Source organism: Stegostoma tigrinum, unplaced genomic scaffold (assembly GCF_030684315.1).
Source record: "Stegostoma tigrinum isolate sSteTig4 unplaced genomic scaffold, sSteTig4.hap1 scaffold_160, whole genome shotgun sequence".
Taxonomy (NCBI): domain Eukaryota; kingdom Metazoa; phylum Chordata; class Chondrichthyes; order Orectolobiformes; family Stegostomatidae; genus Stegostoma; species Stegostoma tigrinum.
The window spans coordinates 54506-67500 of NW_026728101.1; the positions used below are offsets into that span (position 1 = coordinate 54506).

Genomic DNA, 12995 nt, shown 5'->3' on the forward strand with positions numbered 1-12995 from the left:
AAAGTTGCTGGAAAAGCTCAGCAAGTCTGACAGCATCTGTGAGGGAAAAGAAAGAGTTAACGTTTTGGGTCAGGTGATCCTTCCGCAGAATCTCTGGCTGGCGCGTCTTCCGTAATGCAGGGTCAATTGCTTTAAAATATCCTTTTTCTGTGAGGCTCTATAACATTATAATAGAAAAACATCAGAACTAAGCAGGAGGAGGCCATCCGGCCCCTCGAGACTGCCCCGCTGTTCAATAAGATCCTGGCTGATCTTTTTGAGACTCAGCTCCACTCACCCACTCGCTCACCATCAACCTAAATTCCTTTCATGTTCATAACGTGATCTGGTCTTGCCTTAAACACATTCAGCGAGGTAGTTTCAACTGCTTCACTGGGCAGGGTATTCCACAGATTCACAACCCTTTGGGTGAAGAAGTTCCTCTTGTCCTCAGTCTGACATCTGCTTCCTTTTATTTTGAGCTATACCCGCCTCGTCCTCGTTTCACCTGCCAGTGGAAACAACCTCCCTGTCTCCACCTTATCTATTCCCTTCATAATCTTGTATGTTTCTATAAGCTCTCCCCTCATTCTTCTGAATTCCAATGAGTATCATCCCAGCCAACTCAGTCTCTCCTCATATTCCAACCCTCTCAAGTCTAGAATCAACCAAGTCAGTCTCCTCTGTGCCCCCTCCAGTGAGAGTATATCCCTTCTCAAGTCAGGAGACCAAAACTGCACACAGTAGTCCAGGTGGAGCTTCATCAGGACCCTATGCAGCTGCAGCATAGCCTCCCTGTTTTTCAACTCCATCCTTCTGGCAATGACAGACAAAATTCTATTTGCCTTTATAATTACCTGCTACAATATTACTTTGAGCGATTCCTGCACAACGACACCCAAGTCACTTTGCACAGTAACATGCTGCAATTTTTTTACCATTTGAACCATAGCCTACTTTGTTGTTATTCCTATCAAAATGGATGACCTCACATTTATTGACATTGAGCTCCATCTGCCAGACCATTGCCCGCTCACTTAGACTGTATAACCATCTGCAGGCCTTCAGTTCTTCTGCACACTTTGCTCTACCGCTCATCTTAGTGTCATCTGCAAATGTTGACACACTACACTTCATCCCCGACTATAAATCATCTGTATCAATTGTAAACATTTGCAGTCCCGACACTGATCCCTGAGACACACTACTAGCCACTGACCGCCAACCAGATAACCACCCATTTACCCCGACTCTTTGTTTTCTGTTAGTCAATCAATCCTCTGTCCATGCCAAAACATTACCTGTAATGTCATGCAACTTTATCTCATGTTGCAGCCTTGGCATCTAGTCAAATGCCTTCTTGAAATCCAGATACATGATATCCACAGGTTCTCCATTGTCCACCATGCAAGTATGTCCGCAAAGAATTCCACCAAATTAGTTAATCATGACCTCCCCTTCATGAACCCATGCTGGCTGTTCCCAATGAGACAATTTATATCCAGTTGTCTTGCTATTATCTTCCTTAATGATGGATTCACGCATTCTCCCAACAAGCGAAATTAAGCTAACTGACCTATAGTTACGTGCTTTTTGGAAAACAGCCAATGTGACACCACTGTTTAAAAAGGAAGTTTACAATCTGCGGGAACCAGCCCAGATTCCAGTGAATTTTGGTAAATAATTACTGGTGCAAGCCTCTTTACTATACTGTTGTACTAAAGGTCCTCTTTACCAATGCACCCACAAGCACTACATATTAGCGCTCTCACGCTCTCATTCATCCATAACTTTACTGACCTCTGGCTGGCGTATCTTGTTTAATATTACCGCATTTCATTCATAAAATTGCCATCTTGTCATACGTTTCACTATGAAAGGGAGACTGAATTAAAATGCTCCTTCCACCCCATTTACAGCCCTTTCACAGTTTTAATCCTCACGGCTTTATTTTGCTGACAGCTGCAAAACGTGGGTCTACATCAGTGTCTATCCCTGAGTACATGTTAATTTTCTAACCTATTCAGAACAATACCATCGTGTCATCGTTTGAAGAAGCATAATATTAATCAGCCCTCAGCAACCGTCTCCCAGGGCTTGAATAGCTTGCAGGATATCAAACAAGTTTTCTGCATTAGCAGAGATAGTAGGAACAGCAGATGCTGGAGAATCTGAGATAACAAAGTGTAGAGGTGGATGAACACAGCAGGCCAAGCATCAGAGGAGCAGGAAGATTGATGTTTCAGGCCTAGATGCTTCGTCAGAAATTGGGAAGGGGAAGGAGGTTCTGAGATAACGAGGGAGAGAGGGGGAGACGGATAGAAGACGCATAGAGGAGAAGGTAGGTGGAGAGGAGACAGACAGGTCAAAGAGGTGGGGATGGAGCCAGTAAAGGTGAGTGTAGATGGGGATGTAGGAAGGAGCTGGGTCAGTCCAGGGAGGATGGACAGGTCAAGGGAGCGGGATGAGGTTAGTAGGTCGGAGGCGGAGGTTGGGGCTTGAGGTAGGAGGAAGGACAAGGGTAGGGAGGCAAGGGCGAGCTGGGCTGGTTTTGGGATGCGATAGGGGGAGGAGAGATTTTGAAGCTTATGAATCCCACATTGACACCATTGGGCCGCAGGGTTCCCAAGCGGAATATGAGATGCTGTTCCTGCAACCTTCGGGTGACATCATTGTGGCACTGCAGGAGGCTCAAGATGGACATGTCATCTGAGGAATGGGAGGGGGTGTTGAAACAGTTCGCGACTGGGAGGCGCAGTTTTCAGTGCAAACTAAGTGTAGGTATTCTGCAAAGCAGTCCCCAAGCCTCCACTTGGTTTCCCCAATGTAGAGGATGCCACAACGCGAGCGGTGAATGCAGTATACCACATTGGCAGATGTGCAGGTGAACATCTGCTTGAGGTGCAAAGTGTTCTTAGGGCCTGGGATGGGGAGTGAGGGGAGTGGTGTAGGGGCAGGTGTAGCACTTCTTGCAGTTGCAGGGAAAAATGTGCCAGGTGTATTGGGGCTGGAGGGGAGTGCGGAGCAGACAAGGCAGTCACAGAGACAGTGGTCCCTCCAGAAAGCAGATAAGGGTGGGGAGGGAGATATGTCTTTGGTGGAGTCGGATTGCAGATGATGGTTGGAGGATGATACGTTAGATCCAGAGGTTGGTGGCGTGGTACGTGAGGATGAGGGGGATTGTGTTTTGGTTGTTATTGCGGAGAGGGGGCATGAATTACGGGAAATGTGGGAGACGCGGTCAAGGGCGTTCTCGACCACTGTGGGGGTTGGGGGGAGGATTTGCGGTCCTTGAAATATTCGGAAACCTGAGATGTATTGGAGTGGAATGCCTCATCCTGGGAGCAGGTGTGGCGGAGGTGAAGGAATTGAGAACAGGGGATGTTATTTTTGCAGGAAGGTGGGTGGGAGGAGATGTATTCGAGGTAGCTGTGGGTGTCGGTGAAATAGATATCAGTTTCTAGGTTGTTGCCGGAGATGGAAACAGAGAGGTCCAGGAAGGTGAGACAGGTATTAGAAATAGTCCAGGTGAACAGGTATTAGAAATCGTCCAGGTGAACTTATGGTTGGAGTGGAAGGTGTTGGTGAAGTGGATGAACTGTTCAAGCTCCTGGTGGGAGCACAAGGCGGCGCCGATACAGTCGTTAATGTTATGGAGGAAGAGGTGGGTTTGGGGCCAGTGTAACTACGGAAGAGGGACTGTTCCATGCAACCTACAAAAAGGCAGGCATAGCTTGGGCCCATGCGATGTTTCTTGTGACTGCAGCCCCCTGGCGACCCGCCCGTGGTGGTGCTCATCTTTGCTGCGATCTGCCAGCTCGGTCCCCGAAAGGCAGCATCGGTTCCCAATCTCCGCCCTCCCGACAAACCAACCCTTTGAAGGCGGAAGGCACCCACCCCCTTCTCGTGAAGGTCAGGTTGCTGGGTTCGGGGGGCAGGGCGAGAGGGTGCCAGAGGCTGCATTTATTTTGGCGCAACCCTAATCTGGGGGTTATCTAGCACCCCCGCGCCCCCAGAAATAAGGATTATGGATGCACACCGCTAATTTTGGATTCCTCTTTCGAATAAAAAGTAGAGGGGGAGTGTGAATAGGGTTTTGGGATGGGGGATGGGATAGGGTGTGGGGGTGGGGGTGTAGGTCGGATTGGGGGAGAGGGGGAAGAAGGTGCCCCTCTCCTTCCATTTAAGGGTGCGTACCCACAATTTGGCCCCTTAGGCTCTTTCCTGTTCTGGTTAGGGTTCGGCCGATGGTGAAGGTTCGGGTTTGGGCAAAGGTTAGGGTGAGGGCTGATGCCTGGCACTCCCTCCGTACTGACCCTCTCATATCTATGTACACCCTAAAACACAAGAGTTTCCAGTAAATATGCTCTAAATCACAGAGTACCGTGTTAATCAGCCCAAAAAAGAGAGGGCCCTGAAGATAAGCCCTGTAACGCTGAGTTCACTGTAAATAAACCCTAAAACACAGATCACTGTAAACAAACCCAAAGACACAGAAAACCCTGTAAATAAACCATGAAATCCAGAAAACCCTGTGAATAAACTCTAAAAACACAGATCTCACTGTAAATAAACCCTAAACACAGATCTCACTACCTACAAACCCTCAATCAGAGAGCTCCCTGTAAATAAACCCTAACACAAAGCTAGCTGTAAATAAACCCTAAAACACAGTGCCCTCTGTAAACAAGCTCTAAATCAGAGTTCACCGTAAATATTCCCTAAAACACGGAGATCACTAAAAAAGAAACTCAGAACAAAGAGCCGCTCGTAAATTTTCCTAAAACACAGAGTGCCTTGTAAAAAGCCCGAAAACACAGAACGTCCTGTAAATAAAACCTAGAACACAGAACCTTCTGTAAATAAACTATTAAGCACAGAAACAAAGTTGCTGGAAAAGCTCAGCAGGTCTGACAGCATCTGTGGAGGAGAAAAATGAGTTAACTTTTCGAGCCTGGGTACCCTTCCATTCTGAGGAAGGGTTGTTGGACCTGAAAAGTGAACTCGTTTTTCTCCTCCACAGATGCTGCCAGACCTGCTGAGCTTTTCCAGCAACTTTGTTTTTGTTCCTGATTTACAGCATCCACAGTTCTTTTGGTTCTTATTAAACACAGAACCCACATTAGATAAAACCTAAAGCACAGAGCTCAAGTACATAAAGTACATAACCATAAACGCAGAGCCCCCAGTAAATAAGATTTAGGGCTGAGGCTAGGCTTCATGTTTATGCAAGTGTGAACATTAGGGCTGAGACGAGGCTTAGGTTTAAAGCTGGTGTTATCTCTGAGGGTAGCGTGGAAGAAAGCAGCTTTGCATTCCCAGAGACAGAGCTGAGGGAGAGCATTTGTGTATTCGATAGGAGGCACGGGAACCATTGTAACCTTCACAGATCACATAATATGACAGAGATAATGGGAACTGCAGATGCTGGAGAATTCCAAGATAATAAAATGTGAGGCTGGATGAACACAGCAGGCCAAACAGCATCTCAGGAGCACAAAAGCTGACGTTTCGGGCCTAGACCCTTCATCAGAGATGCTCTCTGATGAAGGGTCTAGGCCCGAAACGTCAGCTTTTGTGCTCCTGAGATGCTGCTTGGCCTGCTGTGTTCATACAGCCTCACATTTTATTACATAATATGACAGATTAGTTTACAATTAAAGATCATTGTGACTGTGGTCACAAGGTGAAGAGCTGGATGAACGCAGCAGGAAAAGCAGCACTAGAGGAGCAGAAAAGCTGACGTTTCGGGCCGAGACGGGGGAGGGGAAGGGGGTTGTGAAATAAATAGGGAGAGAGGAGAGGCCGATAGAAGACGGATAGAGGAGAAATTAAGTGGGAGGACGGGATAGGTTGGAGGAAGGACAGGTTAGGGAGGCAGGGACCAGCTGGGCTGGTTTTGGAATGCGGTCAGGGGAGGGGAGATTTTGAAGTTTGTCAAGTCCACATTGACACCATTGGGGTACAGGATTCCTAACCTGTCATTCCTCCCACCTCAAAACCCAGCCCCATCTCCTACCTACTAACCTCATCCTGCCCCCTTGGCCTGCCCATCCTCCCTGGACTGACCTATCTCCTCCCTAACTCCCACCTACATTCACCTTTACTGGCTCCATCCCTGCCTCTTTGGCTTGTCTGTCTCCTCTCCACCGATCTTCTCCTCTATCCATTTTCTGTCTGCCTCCCCCTCTCTCCCTATTTATTTCAGATCCCCCTCCCCCTACCATTTCTGAAGAAGGCTCTTGCCCAAAACGCCAGGCTTCCTGCTCCTTTGCTGCTGCTTGGCCTGCTGTGTTTATCCAGCTCTACACCTTGTTAACCCTGTAAATATGCTCTCAAGCACAGACACCCCTTTAAATAAATCCTAAGAAGGGTCATTCAGGAACTAAAATGTAAAAGAAACTATAAAAGCCAGAGTCCCTGTAAATAAAGTGTAAAACATAGAGCTCCAAGTAAATAAATCCTGAAACACAGTGCCCCCAGCAAATCCTCCCTTCAACTAAGCCTCCTGCAAATAAACTCGCAGAGGCGACTGCAAACAAACCCCAAAACACAGGACCTCCAGTTGATAAAGCCTAAAACAGAAAGCCCACTGTAAATCAACATGAAAAAACACAGCTCCCACTGCAGCACTGCGAATTAGTCGGATTGAGTTAGTACCTCAGTCAGCAAGTCAGTTCTGAGGCAGGGCCTCTTTGTCAAAGAGTCAGATTTGAGGGAGTACCATTGGATGATGGTTATTGCAGCACTGTGAGAGTACTGGAGTGAGAGAGCACCTCACTGTCAGAGGGTCAGTACTGAGGGGGTACCTCACTGTCAGAGAATCAGTACTGAGGGAGTACCTCACTGTCAGAGAATCAGTACTGAGGGAGTACCTCACTGTCAGACAATCAGTACTGTGGGAGTACCTCACTGTCAGAGGGTCAGTACCGAGGCAGTACCTCACTGTCAGAGGGTCACTACTGAGGGAGAACCTCACTGTCAGAGGGTCACGACTGAGGGAGAACCTCACTGTCAGAGGGTCACTACTGAGGGAGAACCTCACTGTCAGAGGGTCAGTACTGAGGGAGAACCTCACTGTCAGAGGGTCAGTACTGAGGGAGCACTTCATTGTCAGAGGGTCAGTACTGATGGAGGACCTCACTGTCAGCGAATCAGTACTGTTGTCATGTTCGTTTTCGGAGACCCTCACGGATTTGTTGCAATATCAAGACACTGACCTGTTTAGGAAAACACGAATCCTTTTATTACCAAGCAAGTACAAGCTGTGGAGAATCACAGTACTTAACCCGGCACAGAGCGCAGAGTCTCGCAGGTAATTCTCCCCGAGCAGCGGACAGTCCCCGCTCTTCATACTTTACAAAATACATGATACATAAAATAATTACACATTTTACAATTACATGATACATAAAACAATTACTACAACAGACAAAGACAGGATACCGAACAATTATTATATCAAGAACATAAAAGACCAGGATTTCGTCCCGAAGATAATAAAATGTGAGGCTGGATGAACACAGCACATCTCAGGATGCTGCTGGACTTGCTGTGTTCGTCCAGCCTCGCATTTTATTATCTTGGATTTTCCAGCATCTGCAGTTCCCATTTTCACAGGATATAGTATCGATTGCTCTTGAAGTGGCTGCTGATGGCATGAGGCGATTTCAAGTTGTTATCCGGACAGATTGTTCTAGCCAGACACACTGGCAACTTGAAATCACAAATTCAGTGCCCTGGCCCCTTTGTCAGCGACAGAAATTGCATGCTTTAGAAGTTTCACACCTTTACAAATGTTCCCCACCGAACCCTATTTGACACAGTTTAATTCTAATTGTATTCAGTCAGGAAGCTTCAGACAGTGTCTGCATACCGATGTGTGGGAAGACAAAGAGTTACAAAAGTTTTACACTGAATTCCTAGCTGGGCAGGAAGCTTCAGGGCAGTGCCTGCATCCCTGTGCGTAGGCAGATAAAAGACTTTAATTTGCAGAAGTATCGAAATCAATGGGATGTTATACAATAACATCTCATTGTGAGAGTACCTCATGGTCAGAGGGTCAGTACCGTAGACGTGCAGTGTTGTCTGACTGCCAATCGGGTCAGGATTGAGGGCTATTACAGGGACAGGACTGAGGTATTTGAAATAGGGCAATGACTAGTGTGGATCCTTTTTATTTTTTAAAAATTAGACGACACCAGAAAGATTATCAACCCGATGTGATTTGATTGGGCTGACAATCAGTTGATGACAGCAGAAAGGTCAGTGGCCTGATTACCGCGGCCGGGACTTGAGATTTCACTACTGCCGACCTTCTCATTCTTCTCGCTCAATTTCACGGAAGAGCTGTTTTGAGAGAGAGTAGGAACTTTCTGAAAGTGATCGCGGGCCCTATTCAATATGTATCTAACAGAGACGTGGTAAAGCAGAAACTTGTTTGATGTCCCGCCAGCTATTCAAGTCCTGGGAGACGTTTGTTGAGGGCTGATTAATATTATAATTATTCATAGTTTCGGGTGACACGATGGATGGGAAGATATTGTTCTGAATAGATTAGAAAATTAACACATAGTCAGGGATTGACTCTGATGTAGACACAGGTTTGGACACTGTCAGCAACACGAGTTCAAACTGTGAAAAGGCAGTAATGCGTGGAAGGAACATTTTAATTTATAGTCTCCCTTTATGAGTGAAAAGTATGGCAAGATCGCAATTTTATGAATGAATGAATGAAATGCGTAACAGTAAACAGAGGACCCTAGTGAGTGGTCAGTAAAGTTATGAATGAATGAGAGCGCGATAGTGGTCACATGGAGCGCTGTGGGTTCATCGGTAAAGAGGACCTTTAGTGCAACAGTAAAGAGGCTTATGATATAATGTCACACAAAAACCACACAAAAGGATATTTGAAGGCGATTGGCCCTGTATCACTAAAGACACACCAGCAAGCCTCCGGAAGCCTTGTTAAGTGCTAACCGATATGAGTAAACAGGGCAGACCACAGGATATTCAGGGGCAAAGGTTACAAGATTAACAAGTGACCACTTTTCTGAAGAAGGGTCTCGGCCCGAACCGTCAGCCTTCCTGCTGCTTGGCCTGCTGTGTTCATCCGGCTCGACACCTTGTTCTCTCAGACCACGTGAGCGAACGAGTTTGGCGTGTTTGAGTCTGACTGGTAAATATGTGATACACCACCATTTGATGTTACTGACTGCCTGGTGAATTGAAAACTGAAATAACTGCGGATGCTGCAAATCAGGAACAAAAACAAAGTTTCTGGAAAAGCCCAGCAGAACTGAGGGAGGTTCTGTGGAAGGGTCACCGAACCGGAACCGGTTAGCTCTGTTTTTCAGCTGACAAATGCTGCCAGACCTGCTGAGCTTTTGCAGCAACTTTGTATTTGTTTTCTGATTTGCAACATCCGCAGTTCTTTGGGTTTTTACTCAGTGTTTTAGGGTTTATTTACAGGGCGCTCTTTATTTATCGCGAGCTCTGTCTTTTAGGGTTTATTTGTGAAGGGCCCTGTCTTACAGATAGTTCACAGGTCGGCTCAGTATTCGGGTGCATGAAGAGGTGCGCTGTGTTTTCGGCTTTATTCAGCCCTGTCTTTTCCTCTCAACTTCCTGGGGGATGTGTGTTAGAGTTCATTTTAAAGGGGTCTGAGTATTTGAGTGTACAATTGTAGGGGGCTCTGTGTTTTACAGTGTCCTGTATGTTTTTGACTTAATTTACAGGGTAGATCTGTGCTTTATGGCTTCTCTCCAGGGGGCTCTGTGTTGCAGTGCTTCTCCACTGGCGGGGGGGAGTTCTCTGTTTTCGGGTTTATTTACAATGAGGCCTGTGTTTTAGGGTTATTTACAAAGAGCTCTGTGATTTAAGGTTTACATGAAAAGGCTGTATTCTAAGGTTTATTTTCAGAAGGCTGTCTGGTTTATTTACAGTGAGCAGTGTAGTTTAGGATTTATTTCCAGTGAGCTCTAGGTTTTAGCATTTATTTACAGGAGGATTTTCATTTCATGATTTTGTTACGGTTGGGTCTTTGTTTAAAAAAAACCCTGAAACAATGAGCTCCGCGTCTTATGGTTTATTTACAGTCCCATCTGTGTTTTTGAGTTTATTTGCAGAGCATTCTGTGTTTTTGGGTTTATTTCCAGGAGGCTCTCTGTTTTAGCGTTTGTTTGCAGGAGCCTCTGTGTTTTAAGATTTAATTTACATGGGTGTTTTTACTGCTTATTTGCATGGGTACTCTCTGTTTGAGGCACTGGCTGAGTACTGACCTTCTGACAATGTGGTACTCATTCAGATCTGACCCTCCAGCAATGAGGTACTGTGTCAGTACTGATCCACTGACAGTAAAGCACTGCCCCCTCAGTTCTGACCCTCTGACAGAGCTGCAATCGTTCAGGACTGAACTTCTGATCATGTTGTACTCCATCAACTCTGAACCCAATGCATTGAGGTACTGACTCAGTATTTACTGTGTACAACTAATATACTCACTCAGAACTAACCCTCTAGCAATGTGAGCCTGCCTCAGAACTAACCCTGTAACAATGAGGCACTGACCTCAGCACCAAATCTCTAATTACGTGGCTCTCCCCAGTTTTGAGGCACTCCTTCCGTACTGACCCACGAACAATGCGGCACACACTCAAGAATGATCCTTCAATGAGGTATCACCTTATAACAGGGCTACTGACAGCAAGCCCCTCTCTTTGGACTGTGTCTGATAATGAGGCACTGACTTGGCTCTGACCCTCTGACAATGAGGCATTCTGTCAAGTCTTACTGCATTAAAATGAGGCACCTTCTGACTGATCTGAAATGCCTCAGTATAGACCCTCTGACTGATCTGAAACACCACTTCTTAGACCCTCTAAATGACAATCTTTTAATTCTGACACCATTACAGTGAGGGTCTGCCTTGGTGCTGACACTCTGTCAAAGAGACGTTGCCTCAGAACTGAGCTGCTGACAATTAGCCAGTGCCTTAGGTACTGATGAGTGAATAAAAAGGCCCGCTCTCAGCACTGACACTGCAGCAATGAGGTATTGCTACAGAATGAACCCACAAAGGGCTCATAATTGAGGGTGTGCCTCCTGATTGAAGGGTGCGGATTGAGGTGTTGCAGAACTGTCAGAGGGTCAGAACTGAGGTATTGCATCATTGTCAGATGGTCCATTCTGAGGCAGTGCCTCAGTGTCAGAATTGAGGGTATGCATGTGTTTAAATCATCAGGAATGAGCTTTATGCAGCTCTATCAGAGGCTCAGCACTGACTGCCTGCCTCATTCTCATAGGATCAACACTGATATATTGAAGCACTGTTAGATCTTCAGTGCTGAGGGGGTCAGAACTGAGGGAGTGCACTGCTGTCAGAGGCAGTGCCTCATTGTGCAGGTGTCAGAATTCAAGGCATGCCCCATGAATGGAGGGTCAGGACTGAGGTATTGCAGCTCTATTCAGAACCAGTGGCTCGTTGTCAAGCGGTCAATGCTGAGGCAGCGACTCAATTCTGTATGGTCACTCTTGAGGAAGTGCCCCATTATTAGAGGACCATTATGAAGGGTAAGTCTCAATGCAGTTGTGATAGAACTGAGACAGAGGCACGTGCTCAGAGATGAGATTACCTACAGTGTGGCAACAGGCCCTTCAGCCCAGTAAGTCCACACCGCCCGTTGAAGCATCCCAGCCAGACCCATCCCCCTCGAACCCACACACCCCTGAACACTACAGGCAATTTAGCATGGCCAATCCACCTAGCCTGCACATCTTTGGTCTGTGGGAGGAAACTGGAGCGCCCACAGAGTTAGCGGGAACTGCCAATGCTGGGGAATCTGAGATAACAAAGTGTAGAGCTGGATGAACACAACAAGCCAAGCAGCATCATCCAGCTCGACAGCTGTTATCTCAGATTCTTCAGCGTCCATTTTCTGACTAAAGATCTAGACCAAAAACGTCAGCTTTCCGACTCCTCTGATGCTGCTCGGCATGCTGTGCTCATTCAGCTCGACCCCTTGTTATCATAGAGACAGCACGTTGGGTGTCTTTGCTACATCATGTTTTGTAAGTGTCATAAGAACTTAGATGAATGGCTTCAACATACAAATAATTTTAATGTGAATACATTTACATTTGGTCTCTGATAAAATAAAAAGGAACCTAGACTTGTTTGAAAATTAAATCGACTTACTTAATTCAGCCATATAATTGGCATAAAAATCTGAGAAATTAATCCTACTCACAATCTTGGAGATGTGTTTGTTTGGAATTAGGGTGTTGAAGGTGGAGATGTGGTCAATAAGTAGGAGCTTGACGTAGATGCCCATGTTATCTGGACATTCCAGAGATATGTGTAAAGCCAAGGAGAGGGCACCTACCATGGATCTGCTGCATCAGCAGGTGAATTGCAGTGGATCAAGGGAATGTGGGAGGCTGGAGTTGATGTGACCCATGACCAACCTCTCAAAACACTTGATAGTGATAAATATGGATGGAAGAGCCGCTGGCCAGTAGTCATTGAGGCTTCTGGAAAAAATTGCTGACATTCAGTGCAAGGATCTTAAACCATTAGCAGGAACATCAGAAAATTGGAGAAGCCTCGAGCATATGAGCACAGGTCGCTGAGGGTAGGGATGGCGGGTATTACAGAAATCAAAGAGGGCGAGAGAGTGAGTCAGAGATCATAGTGAGCAAATGATTAGCCTGGTCGGCAGTGGAAAATACATGATTTTACATGGAACATGCAGACATCTTCGAAAAACAGGACATTGAGTTTTCAAAGCTTTGGAAATTAGTGTTATAGTTGATTTAAAGTGAATCAAATTACTTTTCACTTTGGTTATGGATTTTGATGAATGGATGGTCCCCCTGAGATTGAAATTGGAGAAAGATTTCAGGATTTTTTCATGTTCCTGTCTTTCTGTTCTGCCCCCAGGGAAAAAAGCCTTGAAAGTGCCGTTAATGTTTTGCATGGCGAGCTGCTGAATACGAACCAGTCTCACACCATTACC

The 12995-nt window shown here is 46.1% G+C and overlaps 1 long non-coding RNA gene across 1 annotated transcript in view; it reads left to right on the forward strand.

Moving 5' to 3' along the window:
• Nucleotides 1-9090: 9090 nt before the first annotated feature.
• The window catches only part of LOC132207799 (uncharacterized), a 47600-nt gene continuing 43695 nt past the window's right edge, over nt 9091-12995 (forward strand). The window contains exons 1-2 of the long non-coding RNA XR_009443839.1: nt 9091-9157; nt 12920-12995. The exon at nt 12920-12995 is cut by the window's right edge and continues 84 nt beyond it. This is a non-coding gene — a long non-coding RNA (uncharacterized LOC132207799). The remainder of the gene's footprint in view (nt 9158-12919) is intronic.